The sequence below is a fragment of the Schistocerca cancellata genome, chromosome 9 (genome assembly GCF_023864275.1).
Source record: "Schistocerca cancellata isolate TAMUIC-IGC-003103 chromosome 9, iqSchCanc2.1, whole genome shotgun sequence".
Classification (NCBI taxonomy): domain Eukaryota; kingdom Metazoa; phylum Arthropoda; class Insecta; order Orthoptera; family Acrididae; genus Schistocerca; species Schistocerca cancellata.
This window is the reverse complement of record NC_064634.1, coordinates 185459791-185478339: the sequence shown is the minus strand read 5'-3', so window position 1 is coordinate 185478339 and position 18549 is coordinate 185459791. Positions and strand designations below refer to the sequence as shown.

The 18549-nt window shown below is 43.3% G+C and overlaps 1 protein-coding gene across 1 annotated transcript in view; it reads left to right on the top strand.

Moving 5' to 3' along the window:
- Positions 1-7531: 7531 nt before the first annotated feature.
- Positions 7532-18549, top strand: part of LOC126101007 (alpha-tocopherol transfer protein-like) — a 53162-nt gene continuing 42144 nt past the window's right edge. Inside the window, exon 1 of the mRNA XM_049911673.1 lies at positions 7532-7643. The gene's annotated coding sequence lies outside the window, so the exon portion shown is untranslated. The remainder of the gene's footprint in view (positions 7644-18549) is intronic.

The window sequence follows — 18549 nt, the reverse complement described above, 5'->3', positions numbered from 1 at the left end:
ATTCTCTCTGGGTGGTGAGATTCTTGGCGACAATTTTGGTATGAAGGTTTCTCTCATACGCTGCACTAGTGCAGATGACCATCGCCGGGGAGCATTGGCGTAACGGTAGATTTCACGTTCTTCCAATTTTTTTAGAGAAGCACAACGGTTTTACTCCTGGCGTCATGGTCTGGGGAGCCAACGTGTAAGACTCCGGGGCACAGCTGGTGGTAGTTGTGAGAACTACGACGGCAGAGCAGTACGTCCCCTATACAGGGTGGTCCATTGATAGTGACCGGGCCAAATATTTCATGAAATAAGCATCAAACGAAAAAACTACAAAGAATGAAACTCGTCTAGCTTGAACGGGGAAACCACATGGCGCTATGGCTGGCCAGCTAGATGGCGCTGCCATAGGTCAAACAGATATCAACTGCGTTTTTTAAAATAGGAACCCCCATGTTTATTACATATTCGTGTAGTACGTACAGAAATATGGATGTTTTAGTTGGACCACTTTTTTCGCTTTGTGATAGATGGCACGGTAATAATCACAAACGTATAAGTACGTGGTAACACGTAACATTCCACCAGTGCGGACGGTATTTGCTTCGTGATACATTGCCCGTATTAAAATGGACCGTTTACCAATTGCGGAAAAGGTCGATATCGTGTTGATGTATGGGTATTGTGATCAAAATGCCCAACGGGCGTGTGCTATGTATGCTGCTCTGTATCCTGGACGACATCATCCAAGTGTCCGGACCGTTCGCCGGATGGTTACGTTATTTAAGGAAACAGGAAGTGTTCAGGCACATGTGAAACGTCAACCACGACCTGCGGAAAATCCACGATGGCTGCGACAGCGACCTTGGCGGGTTAATGTATGGTGCGGCATTAAGGGAGGAAGGATAATTGGCCCCCATTTTATCGATGGAAATCTAAATGGTGCAATGTATGTTGATTTCCTTCGTAATGTTCTACCGATGTTACTACAAGATGTTTCACTGCATGACAGAATGGCGATGTACTTCCAACATGATGGATGTCCGCCACATAGCTCACGTGCGGTTGAAACGGTATTGAATAGCATATTTCATGACAGGTGAATTGGTCGTCGAAGCACGTTCACCGGATCTGACGTCCCCGGATTTCTTTCTGTGGGAAAAGTTGAAGGATATTTGCTATCGTCATCCACCGACAACGCCTGACAACATGCGTCAGCGAACATGCATGTGCGAACATTACGGAAGGCGAACTACTCGCTGTTGAGAGGAATGTCGCCACACGTATTACCAAATGCACTGAAGTTGACGGACATCATTTTGAGCATTTATTGCATTAATGTGGTATTTACAGCTAATCGTGCTGTAACAGCATGCGTTCTCGGAAATGATAAAGTTCACAAAGGTACAACTATCACATGGGAACAACCGAAATAAAATGTTCAAACGTACTTACGTTCTGTATTGTAATTTAAAAAACCTACCTGTTACCAACTGTTCGTCTAAAATTGCGAGCCATATGTTTGTGACTATTACAGCGCGATCTATCACAAAGCGAAAAAAAGTGGTTGAACTGAAACATTCATATTTCTTTACGTACTACACGTATATGTAATAAAAAATGGGGGTTCATATTTAAAAAACGCTGTTGATATCAGTTTGACCTATGGCAGCGCCATCTAGCGGGCCAATCATAGCTCCATCTGGTTTCCCCCTTCAAGCTACACAAGTTCCGTTCTTTGCAGTTGTTTCGTTTGACGCTTATTCGTGAGATATTTGGCCCGTTCACGATCAATGGACCACCCTGTATATCAGGCCAATTCGCACATTCAATCTGTCCCAGTGCCAGTATCCAGCATATCGAGGGCAGTCACAACAGTTGTCAGCCTGCTTGCCTCCAGGAAAGGATATAAGGGCCTCATGATACCCTTCCCAGCAGAATTCCTGTACGCGTCCAGACCAGAGGAGGTGTAACGCCATACTGATGACGGAACTCGTACAGGTAAGTTATTTCTAAATTTGACTCGATTTTGTAAACATTGAAATAATATTTTCTCTTAATCCGTGAAGTTTATTTCGTTTTGTTCTCCCTTCTAGGTTCCTTAACTTTTTTTGAGGCAGTGTACTTCCGAAACATTTTTACTTTGACTATATCGACCAACCTTGCTTTCTCGACAGCACAATTCAGACGCTATACTTTGTCGTTCCCCAACTTGAGATTGAATAACTCATTATCTTCCTTTGTACCACTCCAAATCACCTTCTTCTAAGCTTCGTTTAATCTTAAGCCGTTTTCTGGTGTTGTGTGCTTTGAAGTTATCGTCATATCAGGCCACAGGTTTGACCTCGTACCTTGACCCTTGACGCCTTGCTTTGTTATTACTCTTCCGAACTTTTCGTTGGCAGCTGTCATTGATTCTTTGACGTATAAGTTGAAAAACAGCGTTGATAAGCTTCCACTCCACGTTACACTGAGGTAAAAATAGTCATAGGATACGTCCTAGTATCGTGTCGAACCACCTTCCACCCGACTTAGTGCACAAGTTCCACATGCCACGGACTCAGTCACTGGAAGTCCCCTGAAGGAATATTGAGTCATGCTGCCTCTGTAACCGTCCATAATCGAGGCAGTGCTGTCGGTGCAGCATTTTGTGCACAAACTGACTTCCCGATTATGTGTGCGATCTGGGTGGCGAAATCATTCGTTCGAATTGTCCAAACTGTCCTTCAAACCAGTCGCAAAGAACTATGGCCCTGTGACATCATGCAGTTTCATCCATAAAAATTTCATCGCCGTTTGGGAACAAGAATACATCAATCCCTGCGAATTGTCTTCAGGTAGCCAAAAGTAACTAATGCCACTCAGTTATCGGTGCGGTTGAAGGAGAGGACCCACTCCATTCCATGTAAACACAGTTAACACCATTATGGAGCCACCACCAGCTTGTGTAGTGCCTTGTTGAGAACTTGGGTCTGCAGTCTGGAACCGCGAGACCGCTACGGTCGCAGGTTCGAATCCTGCCTCGGGCTTGGACGTGTGTGATGTCCTTAGGTTAGTTTGGTTTAACTAGTTCTAAGTTCTAGGGGACTAATGACCTCAGACGTTGAGTCGCATAGTGCTCAGAGCCATTTGAACCATTTGAACCAGAACTTGGGTCCATGGCTTTGCGTCACCCTCGAACGCTACCATCAGCTCTTACCTACTGAAATCGGGATTTATCTGACAAGACCACGGTTTTCCAGTCGTCTAGGGTCCAACTGATACAGTCAAGAGACGCTCCGCAGGCAATGTCGTAATGTTTAGCAAAACCACCCGCGTCGGTCAGCTGCTTCCTGTAGCCTATTAACGCTAAATTTCGGATACGTTCGACGTACGTCCACACAGGGTTCTGTGCTTATTTCACGCAGTGTTGCTTGTCTGTTGGTACTGATAACTCTACGCTAACGCCGTTGCTCTCGGTCGTTAAGTGAAGGCCGTCACCACTGCGTTGTTTGTGGCGAGAGGCAATGCCTGAAATGTCGTATTCTTGGCACGCTCTTGACACTTTGGATCTCGGAAAATTGAATTCCGTAACGATTTCTGATGGAATGCCCCATGCGTCTAACTCCTACTGCCACTTCGCGTTCACAGTCTGTTAATTCCCGTCGTGCAGCCACAATCACATAGGAAACCTTTTCACGTGAATCACCTGAGTACAAACGACAGCTCCGCCAATGGTCTGCCCCTTTACACACTAATGGCCATTAAAATTGCTACACCACGAAGATGACGTGCTTCAGACGCGAAATTTAACCGACAGGAAGAAGATACTGTGATATGCAAATGATTAGCTTTTCAGAGCTTTCACACAAGGTTGGCGCCGGTGGCGGCACCTACAACATGGTGACACGAGGAAAGTTTCCAACCGATTTCTCATACACAAACATCAGTTGACTGGCGTTGCCTGGTGAAACGTTGTTGCGATGCCTCGTTTAAGGAGGAGAAATGCATACCATCACGTATCCGAATTTGATAAAGGTCTGATTGTAGCCCATCGCGATTGCGGTTTATCGTATCGCGACATTGCTGCTCGCGTTGGTCGAGATCCAATGACTGTTAGCAGAATATGGAATCGGTGGTTCAGGAGGGTAATACGGAACGCCGTGCTGGATCCCAACGGCCTCGTATCACTAGCAGTTGAGACGACAGGCATCTTATCCGCTATGCTGTAAATGATGGAGCAGCCACGTCTCGATCCCTGAGTCAACAGATGGTGACGTTTTCAAGACAACAACCATCTGCACGAACAGTTCGACGACGTTTGTAGCAGCATGGACTATCAACTCGGAGACCACTGCTGCTGTTACCCTTGACGCTGCATCACAGACAGGAGCGTCTGCAATGGTGTACTGAACGACGAACCTGGGTGTACGAATGGCAAAACGTCATTTTTTCGGATGAATCCATTTTCTGTTTACAGCATCATGATGGTCGCATCCGTGTTTGGCGACATCGCGGTGTACGCACATTGGAAGCGTGTATTCGTCATCGCCATACTGGCGTATCACCCGGCGTGATGGTATGGGGTGCCATTGGTTACACGTCTCGGTCACCTCTTCCTCGCAATGACGGCTCTTTGAACAGTGGACGTTACATTTCAGATGTGTTACGACCCGTGGCTCTACCCTTCATTCGATCCCTGCCTAACCCTACACTTCAGCAGGATAATGCACGACCGCATCTTGCAGGTCCTGTACGGGCCTTTCTGGATACAGAAAATGTTCGACTGCTGGCCTGGCCAGCACATTCTCCAGATCTCTCACCAATTGAAAACGTCTGGTCAATAGTGGCCGAGCAACTGGCTCGTCACAATAGGCCAGTCACTACTCTTGATGATCTGTCGTATCGTGTTGAAGCTGCATGGGCAGCTGTACCTGTACACGCCATCCAAGCTCTGTTTGACTCAATGCCCAGGCGTATCAAGGCCGTTTTTACGGCCAAAGGTGGTTGTTCTGGGTACTGATTTCTCAGGATCTATGCACCCAAATTGGGTGAAAATGTAATCACATGTCAGTTCTAGTAGAATATATGTGTCCAACGAATACCCGTTTATCATCTGCATTTCGTCTTCGTGTAGCAATTTTGGTTGGTTCAAATGGCTCTGAGCACTATGAGACTTAACTTCTATGGTCATCAGTCCCCTAGAACTTAGAACTACTTAAACCTAACTAACCTAAGGACATGACACACATCCATGCCCGAGGCAGGATTCGAACCTGCGACCGTAGCAATTTTAATGGCCAGTAGTGTACCTCGTGTAGGCCATCTGTATATGTGCATATCGCTATCCCATGACCGTTGTCAAGTCACTGTGGATCGTTATTAGGTAGAGATTGTAGATTATTTGTCTATGACAGTACCTTGTCAACAATAGCTTATAAATTGAAGAAATCTTATTTCACCTCACACTATCAAAGGCTTCCTCTATGTCCGTAAACACTGAAAAGATATCCTTATGATTCTACAATCTGCCTTCCATTACTAAGCGCAGAATCAGAACTATTTCTTTGGTAACGTTTCCTTTCCTGAAGTCAAACTGATCTTCTTCCTGAACGTCTTCAGGTTCAATTCCTAGTCCTCTATACGCTATTTTCGCTGGCTGCTCGCAAGTATCACTTTTCACTCCAATGGTCTGATCGTTTCCACGTTAACTTGCATGTGCCTTCCTCTTTGATTTGATAGGACTACTACTTCTGGAAACCTGACATTTCATATAGTATATTGTAATTTTCAAAACAAAGCTACAGTTGCCAACAATTATTCTTTTATTTTGTTTCTGTGTCAAGAAGATGCGACACATTGAAAAATTAATCATAAAATTCTTCTAATTAATTTGTAAGTATTTATTTCAGTAGATAATGCGCATTTGAAAAGACAGTTTCACCGGCATGCATTCATTTATTATTCAGGTGCCTCCGGAGCATTGTCATCCTTACAGAAATTCTATCTGTGGAAAGTTACATGATTCCTTTAGACAAACAAACATAGAGAAAAATTCCTTTAGAGCGTGTAGATGCTTGGTACACCTAATACGTTGAGGTGACAAAAGATATTGGATACTTCCTAATATCTTGTCGGACATCCTTTTACCCGGCATATTGCAGCAACTGGACGCGTCATGGGCTCAACAGGTCTTTGGAAGTCCCCTGCAAAAATATTGAGCCATGTTGCCTCTATAGCCGCCCATAATTGTGAGTGTTGCCGATGCAGGTTTTGGTGCACGAACTGGCCTCACGATTACGTCCCATGTTCGATGGTATTCATGCCGGGCGATCTGCGTGGCCAAATCATTCGCTCGAACTGTCTAGAATGTTCTTCGAACCAATCACAAACAGCTCGGTGAAATGTCACATTAGCATTAACACTAATTACATCATCGTTTGGAAACATGAAGCCCATGGTTGGATGCAAATCGTCTCCAAGTAACCAAACCATTTCCAGTCATATATGGATTCAATTGGACCAGAGAACACAGTCCCCTCCAGTAAACGCAGCCCGTATCCTTATGGAGTTACCACAAGCTTGAACAGTGCCTTGTTGAGAACTTGGCTCCCTGGCTTCGAGGGGTCTGCGCCACAATCGAACGCTACTGTCAGCTCTTACCAACTGAAATTGGGACCCGTCTGACCAGGCCACCTTTTCCCAGTCGTCTAGGGTCGCACCGATGTAGTCAAGAGCACAAGAGAGGCGCTGTAACCGATGTCTTGCTGTTAGCAAAGGCACTCGCATCAGTTTGCTGCCGTAGCCCATGAATGTCAGATTTCGCCGCACTGTCCTAACGCATACGATTTCTGCGGAAATACGATGAGGTGTTGCTTGTCTGTTAGCACTGACAACTCTACGCTAACGTCGCTGTTCTCGGTCGTTAAATGAAGCCCGTCACCTACTGCGTTGTTCGTGGTGAGAGGTAATGTCAGAAATTTAGTATTTTCGGCACACTCTGTGGATTTCGGAATGTCGAATTCCCATGTATCTAGGTCCAACAATCATTCTGCGTTCAGAGTCTATTAATTCCCGTTGTGCTATCACAATCAATCGGAAATTTTTTCGCATGAATCACATGAGTGCAAATGGCAGTTCCGCCAATGCACTGCCCTTTTACACCTGGTGTACGCGATACTACCGCCATCTGTATATGTGCATATCGCTATCCCACGACTTTTGTCGCCTCTGTGTAATCTTACTGTTTGGCTTTACATGGAATGGCAACAAAATTTCCTTCTCACGATATTTACAGATCGGGAGTACTGTTTATAACAGAGTGCGCTCGTATTCAAAGACGATATTATTCGTTCAAAAAATATCACAGTGCAAACAGACATTTCATTTTTCTTTTGTTGAGCTTTGTCACCAACGAACTGGTTAAATTTCACTAAACTGCGTCTCTTTTACATTTGGCTCAGCGCTATCAGGCGCACGCCTTTCAGTATCCGGCTGTTTTAGCCCGATAACACCAAGATGCTTTTTATCAATAGTTATCAGCCCATCGTACGACTTATTCGTTTTACCCGGATCTTAGGTGCAGCTGTATAAAAGCGATTTCTGCAGTCGTGTACGTTCAAAGAGAATAAGCACGACCTGCAGAAAACGCCTTGATTGAGACTGCAAGTGTACTGAAGGTGAGTGCTGATGTTAAGAGTGTTGTTCATTCGAGTTTTGTTTGTCACCTTACTTGCAAACTTTTGGCTATCCATTAATTTGCCTAACTATTGTACTGAATCACGAAAAAGATTGGTTGAACAATATGTCACCTTCATTCTCGTTGTGGACTCGGTAGACACTTTTGGCGAACGGTCACCGTAACCATCTTGGCTCCCATGCATGCCTCAAGGACCAATCCGTATCTCCACATGTCACCATGTCTACGCTTCTGTTTCTCACAACTTACCTCGATTCCCGCAACAGGGATAATTAGACAAACGTATCCAACCAATGTAATGCAACAATCAGTCGGTCTTGAATAACAGTAGATTGCCAATGGCGGCTCGTGATTTCATATTCTGGGTGTTCAGAAATTGTTATATTCAGGTACATCTAAGAGTGTGAAATAAATAGCATCTGCTGTATAACTGTTACGCTTATCGACATATTTATACAATTACAGCCACTGTCAATAATAATAATATAAATAATAGCAACTGCGCCATGCCAGTCGCGTATGCGCAAAAGCTCCTTGAAACCAGCACAGCTTAAAGTGTGCTTGCGAACCTGATGCCAAGTTTCACGGAATCTAGAGGAGTAGCAATGTGGAATAGTGCTGTAGATTTAGTGCCGTGTACTTGAGGTTACTGCATCATACTAAGGGATATTACTGGTTAGACGTTACTAACGTCATTAAAAGGCCAATTTTTTTAAATTTTTTTTTACAAACGAAAAGGATTTGCACAAGACAACTTGAAGATTCCTGGCTTCATTGTTTTAATGCCATAGTTCACTAGTTGTTGAAAATCTAGCGTTATCAGTGCATCTTCATTTCTCTTTATCCAATTGACCGAGAGACAAAACCTAATATTGCTTGAGAATGTCCTTTGTAGCTACAGAAGTATATATATATATATATATATATATATATATATATATATATATCACAAAAAAGTTTTGCATCACCTCGGTTCCGAGGGCTCCGGATTCTGTACAGAAAATTGGAACAGAGATCAACATCAACATCATTTCTGCCCTTTCCATTCCTCGCGAAAACCACACATTGCATGTCGTACCACCAAACAGCGAGACCTACAGAGGTGGTGGGCCAGATTACTGTACGCACCGGTACCTCTAATACCCAGTAGCACGTCCTCTTGCATTGATGCACGCCTGTATTCGTCGTGGCATACTATCCACATGTTCATCAAGGGCGCTGTTGGCCCAGATTGTTCCACTCCTCAATGGCGATTCGACGTAGATCCCTCAGAGTGGTTGGTGCGTTACGTCATCCATGAAAGTCCTTTTCAATCTATCCCAGGCGTGTTCAATAGGATTCATGTCTGGAGAACATGCTGGCCGCTCTAGTCGAGCGATGCCATTATCCTGAAGGACGTCATTCACAAGATGTGTACGATGGGGGCGCGAATTGTCGTCCATGAAGAAGAATGCCTCACCAGTATGCTGCCGATATGGTTGCACTATCGGTCGGAAGATGGCATTCGCGTATCGTACATCCGTTACGGCACCCTCCATGACCATCAGCGGCGTACGTCTGCCCCACATAATGCCACTCCAAAACAGCAGGGACCCTCCCCCTTGCTGCACTCGCTGGACAGTGTAAGGCATTTAACCTGACCGGGTTGCCTCCAAACACGTCCTCGACGATTGTCTGGTTGGAGGCATATGCGGCACTCATAGGTGAAGAGATCATGATGCCAATCCTGAGCGGTCGATTCGGCACGTTTTAGGGTCCATCTGGCCCGCGCTGCATGGTGTCGTGGTTGCAAAGATGGACCTCGCCATGGACGTCGGGAGTGAAGTTGCCTATCCTGCAGCGTATTGGGCACATTTTGCGTTGTAACACGACGTCCTGTGACTGCACGAAAAGCATTAAACATGGTGGCGTTGCTGCCAGGGTTCCTCCAAGCCATATCCGCAGGTAGCGGTCATCCATTGAAGTAGTAGCCCTTGGGTGGCCTGAGCGAGGCATGTCATCGGCAGTTCCTGTCTCTCTGTATCTCCTCCATGTCCGAACAACATCGCTTTGGTTCACTCCGAGACGCCTGGACACCTCCCTTGTTGAGAGTCGTTCCTGATACAAAGTAACAATGCGGACGCAATCGAACCGCGTTATTGGCCGTCTAGACATGGTTAAACTATAGACGAGCCATGTACCTCCTTCCTGGTAGAATTCAAAAAAGTTTCATTCTTTTATTTTCCCCAGTTACCAAAACTCCCTTATATATATAGGGTACATATATTCTTAGGAACAAAAATAATATGCAAAAAGCAATGTCATCTATTTTAAAACTTAAGTACAATACCGCAGAAACAAACCTGAACTTTTATTCCATTTCTCTGTGTTTTGATTTTGAGACATCCTTACTATTTCATAAATAATCGTGCATTTCGGAATAATGAAGATCATAATTTTCAAGGCAGTGAAGAATACTTTCAACAGTATCAACTGAAATTTTATTTCTCTCGTCCGTCTACTGTACTTCCATCAAAGAAAATGTTCTTTGCACGTTACTATTGTCTACTGGTATAGAAAAGAGGTACTTGCACATGTTTTTCCCGTATGGAGACTGTAATCAAAAGTTGGAATGGTTGGACTATTGTGATTTGGTTAATAAAAGTGCATCATTCTTTTATTTTCAAATATCCCAGAAACTTTTACATCTTTCCATTTATGTATTTTTTCCATATTCATACACAAAAACGCCAACTATTTTTAATGGTATTGTCCACAGTTTCAAATAATCAGTAATGCTTTTTTTATAAATTTTTGCTACTACTTCATGAAAGATGTGAATTTGTTTTTTTGGAGATTACTCCATTTTCTTTGCATTTAGTTAACACTGTTTTACCTTTAGAAGGTAAAAACTGAAATTTCAATTTTTGAATTGCGATTTCTCTGTTGATGTAATAACATTTCTATATGACTTCCTTTTTCCTCCTGTTTGTAATACTTGGAAATGAAAGGTGCTATATTGCTATGAAGAAACATAAGACAGACCTCACTGAGAGAATTTCTGAAGAAGTCTGGTAGAATGTTGGGTGCTTTTTCTTCTGATTAAAAAAAAGGAAAAGATTTTAAGGCGTCGAACTACTTTATAATAGGCTCGATTGCTGGTAACATTAACATCCATCTCGTTTTAGAATGTGAAAGGGGAGTTTGATGTTCTATATTAACAAATTCACACAAACTGTTTAGCCTTTCATCCTGACAGTGAATATGTCAAAACAATTAAACAATTTTTGAATTATTTTATCATAGTCACATGATAATTAGTTTTCATCACGTTACCTTCCATTCAGAAGGTTGTTGCACACAACGACTGTTATATTGACTTGTAAATAATAGATTTCAGCTATCAGTCATCATTTTGAAATTTTATTGGCAGATCTAGTTTTCAGGTAGAAACTAGCCATTCTCAATGCACTATCATTTTTGATCAATGCATGTAATGCCTGTTGGTCGGGTTTCATCCACACTTCATTGAATACTCATTGAGAATGGGTAGTTTCTAGCTGAAATCTAGATCTGCCAATAAAAAAATCAAAAGGACGACTGATAGCTGAAGTCTATTATTTACAAGTGATAATAAGTTAGCTGCTGTTTGTAAAGGGTTGCGTAGTATATGAGCAGGGCATCCAGTTCTTTCAACATCTGCTCCAGTTTCTAGTTTTAGTTTATTATATACGTTATTAGTACCATGTCTCTCTTGTCCTCAAAAATTGATGTTAGCACTGCCTCTCCAAATCCAATGCATTTCTTCACATTAGTTTTTAAATCATTTAATATCTGTCCACAAAAATTGACCATCATACTTGGGGTGTCTCATCTTAAACTTCCCAGTTAATGTACGTTTGTGTCTATGTTGGTAAAATATTGAATCAAATGTGAATTTTTCGTTTTTATGGTTATTTGCGTCGGTTCTAATGATATAAAACGAGCAGCTTTGAAGTTCACTACGAATGAGATCAACTGAATGAGGTGCAAGAACTTGCTTAATCGAACATGTTTTTGTTCCAACTGAGGCACACTGAATGACAATTTTTGTTTCATTAAATATTTTTGGTATTAACATATTAAGGCGGTCTGTAGAAGTAAAAGACTGATATTTACTGGACACGTGGTACGCAAAACACCAATCTGCAGCAGTAATTTTTCTCTTCTGCTAAGCTGCAGTGTTTTACAAAACAATTGGTGAGAGCTTCATTTGTACATGAGGATGGTACGTTGGATTTATGTTCTTCTTTCCAACGTGATCCTTTGTATCTGTGGTTCCTCCATGACTAATACTTAAACATGTTTTACAAGTTTGCAGAAGGCTTCATATTCTGTTGTGCTTTTTGTTAATAATGGATTATTCCTCGCTATATCTGTCGAAAATTTTGCACTTTCCTTTTAAATTTGGGACATGGCCGGAAAAGACAGCAATAACCCGAACCTCTGCGCGTACGATTGCAGAATAAGCGTTGCGAGAGCATCACTGCGAGAAACATGGCCCGCTGCGAGTCTCGTAGAGAGGTTGCAGACATTGCAGACATTGTTAACAATGAAAAAGGCGATAAACCGGGACATTTGAACGTCTCAGAAAATGTAGCCAGGCACCGGGACTTGAAATTCAAAACAGATGAATTCCCAATTAATTCGGACATACGGCGACCCCAAGCAAATCATTCAACACCATTAAACTACTGTAAATGAAACATCAGAAGAAACAAGTTATTGTAACAGGAGTTACTGTGTTTCCACCGACAAATACAATATTATAGAATCAGTATTCAGAGCATGAAAAACAGAACAAAATCCGAAGTAAAGTCAGGAGTAATATAAACATGGTACAAAGCGTGTCCAGCCAGTCAGCTGCGATATCATCAGTGCCTACTCATTGCCTATATAGGCTCACTATGTGAGTAATTGACTATGCCACCTAGTGATGAGTTCTGTATTACACAGGAATTCATAAATAGAAACAAATCAGTCAGTTGTACAGAAAAATACTTTCATTGTCCAATATGTAGCCATATAACTATTTTGTCATCATATATAGAATAATACTTACAAGACAAAGAGTATCTCTTTGTATATAAATGATGTCTAATCATATCTAGTGAAGGCGTGTCTGGAGACGCCACGAACACCTGCGGGGTGTCAACTTGACTACTGAGCGCCATATGACCCGACAAACGGGAGTGATGTTCCGAGGTCCCATTTATTTTCATAGCAGGACCCCTTTGGTTGTCATCCGATTGGGATTTTGACGATCTAAAGTTCAAATTGCAGATAATTTGGCACGGTATCCCTCACGAGGATATCGAACAACTTTATCAAGTAATGTAAATGCGAACAGCTGCTTGCATATGTGCGAGAGGTGGAACAATGCGTTATTGATCTGCTCAATTTATGAAGTTCTTTCCATTGAATAAATCATCCATTTTTTCTGAATCTGTAATAATTTATTTGTCAGTACATGTACAACACATGTGCCGATTTTTGTCCCATTCGGCCAGTCGTTTTGTTTTGTCTTACATGACACGTAATGCACCCTAAAGGTACCGTCAGGTCTCGCTGGCTGTAACTTTGTACATGTACCATCATCAGGCATGTAAGTAATAAGAGATTCTACTCTACTTGGGATGTAAATTGACCACCAGTGTGCATGAAACTTCGTGCTCAATGTCGTTGCCTGGCCTGGTAGTGTATGTAATAGGCGTAAACAGTATCAGATGGCGAGTGATCACCATGAAGGATACGGAGATGCCTCTTGCTCGTGTGAGGCACCGTTATCAACCACTCTCAGAGTTTCAAATGAGCCTAATTATGGGTCTCCATTGGGTGCCTGGTCGAATTGTGCAATATCTAGTTTTGTGGAGCATTCGGATGTCACGGTGGCCCGATACTAGACTGCATAGATCGTGAGGACAGAGTACTCGACGCTAAGGTTTCAGACGACCACATCTGACTACAACAATGGAGAACAGCTATACTGTGCACCAACCACATAGCGCATTGTAATCAGAGAACAAGTAATTCGAGAACAAGTAATAGATTCCCTGTAACGTTCTGTGTCGTCCAACACCACTGATCGGAGACTAGCAGCAGGCAGACTAGTGAATTACCATTGTCTGCATAGGCTGCCGTTATCACCACAATAGAAACAGCTGGGTTTAGGGTAGTACCGTGCCTAGCAGTCATGGATTGTTGTTGAATAGCGTTGCATTGTGTTTAACGATGAATCGTGGTGCTATACTTCCCCCGATTACTGTCGTGAATCAGCGTGGTAGCGACGCGTGGAGAGGATCTATTCTTTCTATGGTTTGAAGAGGAACAGCAGTGGTACTCCTGACGTCATGCTGTGGGAAGCCATTGAATATGATTTCAGATCATGACTAGTAGTCACTGACGGAACTCTCATAGCGCAACAGTATGTCAAAGACATCCTCTGTCCTAATGTGCCACTTGTCACGCATAAAATCAATGCGTGGGTGCATATTTTTACGTGTCTTTATGATGCTGAGCTACTGCCCAGCCCAGCATGGTCCGCAGAGTAGAAGGGCATGAAAGTGAGATGGGGAGGAGGAGATGGCCAGTCAGTTGGGGAGCAGGGGATATACAGGGAGAGAGGTATAGGAAGAGTTGGACAGACGGAGGAGAGCGAGGTGTGGGAGATAAGTAGAATATAGAGAGTATTGGTCAGGAAGCGGGGGAGGAGATGGAGAGAGGGATTCTGCAGGAGGAAATGGAGAGAAAAAGGGGGGAGAGGAGACAGTCATAGAGAGGGGGGAGAAGAGATGGACAGAGCTAGGGGGAGGAGAAAATGAACAGAGAAGGAGATATACAGAGAAAGGGTAGTAGGATCGGCAGAGAGAGAGAGGGGTGAGGGGGAGACTTTTGCAATATTTGAGTCGTACAGGTACATAGGCGAAGACGTGGCTAAAAGGATAGTACATATCAGATAAAAGCGATGCTAGCGCAGTAACTACGGTGTTGGCTTGAACTAGCAACTGCAAACAGCACATGGGAACTCGACCACTCAGTTGTGGGGAGGCAGTATTAGGTAGTGGACGGGCGGCCATACTGTGGCAACGTTGTTGTGCCACGAGTCACAATGGAATAGTATCCCTAGAGCGGTTGTTCAAGACATTCTTCAGAATGTTCCGAAGAACAGAAATATGTGTGCAAAATTTGCCCCATTACACCCTGACTGCAGAATGAAAACACCGATACGTGAGCGCCTGCCACGATTTGACTAAAACGAACTACGTGAATAAAATCAACGCGGTTGGCGAGGCTTTATGTTATCAATAAGAACCAACCACAATAGACAAAGTGCAGAAATTGACATGAACTGTCAACGCTTTGACAATGTAACCAACAATGAACCCAGTGTGACGCACAGTATGAACAACATCAGACATAAGGACTTCCCTGGCAGTTCCAAACGGTTGTATGAAGGTTCTGTGTCTTTTACTCTAGTAGGGGGAGACTACTCAGAACACTTGAAGCATCCAAACGACAAGCTTAAGTTATCTTTATTTTTTATTAATCCAGTCTCGAAATTTTTCGGAATTCCATAGTATATATATACTGAGGTGACAAACGACACGGGATAGCGACTTGCACATATACAGCTGGTAGTAATACCGCGCACACAAGGTATAAAAGGGCTGTGCATTGGCGTGGCTATCAGCTGCACTCAGATGACTCCATTGCAAAGGCTTTCAACCTGATGAAATTAACAGACTCTGACCGCGGAGTGACGGTTGGAGATGGCGCATGGGACATTCCGTTTCACATATGGTTACAGAATTCAGTATCCTGCGATCATCTGTGCCAAGAGTGTGCTGAGAAAATCGCATTTTAGGCATAACCTCTCACCAAAGAAACGCTGTGACCGACGGCCTTCACTTAGAAACCGAAAGCGGCGGCGTTTTGCATGGTGGTGTCAGTGCATACAGACAATCAACACTCACTTAAATAACCAGAGAAGGCAATGCAGGACGTACGACGAACGTATCTGTTAGTATAATGAGGCATAATATGGCGTTATTGAACTATGGCAGCAGACGACCGACGCGAGTGCCTCCGCTGACATCGGCACGACATCGTCTGCAGCACCTCTCCTGGGCCCGTGACAGTATCAGGTGACTTTAGACGACCAGAAAAACCGTGGCCTCGCGAGAGGAGTACCGATTTCAGTTAGTAAGATCTGATAGTAGGGTCTGAGTGTAGTGTAGACCCCACGAAGCCATGGATCCAAGTCGTCAACAAGATACTGAACAGGCTGGTGGTGGCTCCGTGATGGTTTGGGCTGTGTTTACATGGAATGGTCTGGGTCGTCTGGTCCAGCTGAACGGATCATCGCCTGGGAATGGTTACGAACCGCTTCTTCGAGGTCATACGAAGCCATTCATAGATTTTATGTCCCCAAACAAGGAGGAAATTGTTATGGAAGACAGTGCAACATGTCACGGGGCCACAGTTGTTCGCGACTGGTTTGAGGATCACTCTGAACAGTTCTAACGAACAATTTGACCACCCACATCGCCCGACATGGATCCTATAGAACATTTATGCAAGACAATTGAGAGGTCACTTCGTACACAAAATCCTGCACCGGCAGCACTTTCGCAATCATGGATGCCTATGGAGCAGCATGTCTGAATATTTCCGCAGGGTACTTCCAATGACTTGTTGAGTCCATGCTCCATCGAGTTGCTGCACTGCGCCAGGCAAACGGAGGTCCGACATAAATGTTCAAGTGTGTGTGAATTCCTACGGGACCAAAATGCCGAGGTCATCGATCCGACACACACACCCATGCCCGAGGGAGGACTCGAACCTCCGGCGGGAGGTGGCGTGCAGTCCGTGACATGGCGCTTCAACCCACGCGGCCACTCCGCGCGGCTGGTCTGACACCATATTGGGAGGTATCCCATGACTTTTGTCACTTCGGTGTGTGTGTGTGTGTGTGTGTGTGTGTGTGTGTGTGTGTGTGTAGCATATGAAAAAGAGAATCGATGTATACCTGCAACATGGCATAGAGGCTGTTTCTCGCAAAGAACACCGGACTAAAAATCAGTTATCCCTAGGAGATATCACTTTAATGACGTGTAACAAAGCCTCTAACACTGAAAATAACGTCAATTCGGTAGGGAAGGGAGGCCATAACGTGCTTCTGGTCGTCCGTATAAATTTGAAGGTAACTAATAATTATAAGTAAACCGATTGCTGCGTTTCGCCCGCTGTTTCAAACAGCCACAGACGTGTTATTTGGGATTAAGAGGAGTGACTTATCGGACCCACCGAGGTGTTCGTGAAGTCAGAAACGTATGCAACCCTGTAACACGGCCCTCGTCGTCTTAGCGGACGGGAGCATCTACAACATACTCATGTTTAATGTGGACGGGAAGCTTTTAGGAAGATGAATTAGCAGGAGAGCCGGAAAGGAAAAGATTTGGAATGTTAGCAATGGCACAGGAAACCTTGAAGGGTAGAGGACAAGGAGACTGGCAACCATTGCTGGAGATAAACAGACGATGCACACGTTTATTAACAATGTGAGTGATGTTAACCCTCTGCATCTCATTAAGTCATTTGTACGTTTTATTCATAGATGACACTAGACATTGATGAGTAGCCCACAATTGTCAACATTTTCACTTTCAGGCCATAGGCATTACGCCTGTCCCGTCTTCTTGCGTCTTTGAAGACATTTATTTCCATAGGGAACATATTTTATGACTTGTCGCGGTAATCGCCGGTCTGACAGTCTTTCACATCGTCCTTCTGTTTATCTCTATTTATTTCTTTATTTGTTAACATAATCTAATCATATTTGGTTTTTCAGTCCCTCTCTTACACCGGACCAGGGTTTCATGCATACAGCGCCTTTCTTATAGCACAGTTACCCAATACATAACAATAATTTTAAGAGCAATAAAACGATCTGAGTGTCTGTAGAGACAATTTGAATAAATAGTACTGACCAACAGCTAATAAACGAAAGTTGGTAGGCGTGTTTCTACACCTGAAAGGTGATGTCTGATGTAGTGGGACGAAATTGAAGCGTCACCCATCCACCAGTGTCAGCCCAGTTTGCAGGTGAATATAAGTTTAATTTAGTTTTTGTTTATGTATTTTTGTAATATTTTGTAATGGTTGTGAATTGCCTAAAGTTTTGTATTTTTTTATGTTTGATGTACGGAGAGGGCGGCGTAACGAACGAAGACAGCATCTTCGCTGCCGCGACCAGAGAGAAAATTGGTGGCCACTATACGTCGCGGGTCGACAGCGAAAGAGCAACAGAAGATCCTGGAACCGAGTTGTTGCGTCGTGCTTCTAAAAATTGATAAATGAAAATATGTAATTTTTTTCTACAACAATGATATCATAGGAAGTTTAATCTTATTGAAAATGTTAGTTTTGTCTCGTCAAGGCTCAGGTTCACGTCTGTATATAGAAAGATAATAAACTGGTGGATGCTATTAAAGTTGAAATACGTATTCTGAGGTTTTATTTATGAAGAATTATGTGAATGAATTAATAATATATTTGACGAGATTATTGAATTTTGACAGTGTTCATCGCGACTTTCAATCTCAAAGTTTATTTAATGTGGTTCTAATATCGATTAAATCAAGATAAAGTGTATCAATATAATTTCTGAGGAGAAACAAACGACGTCAAAAATTGAAAAAGTTCACGCAAACCAATTGGCCCGAGTGACGTAATTCTGTGCATACGACTTAAATGATGTTTTACAGTTTCGTTCAAGAACCATTCTGAGACAATTTAAAAAGAATATAAATAATTTTGGAGTGGGTTGTAACTGACGTAGGTGACGAAGTCTGCACATGGTCATATGT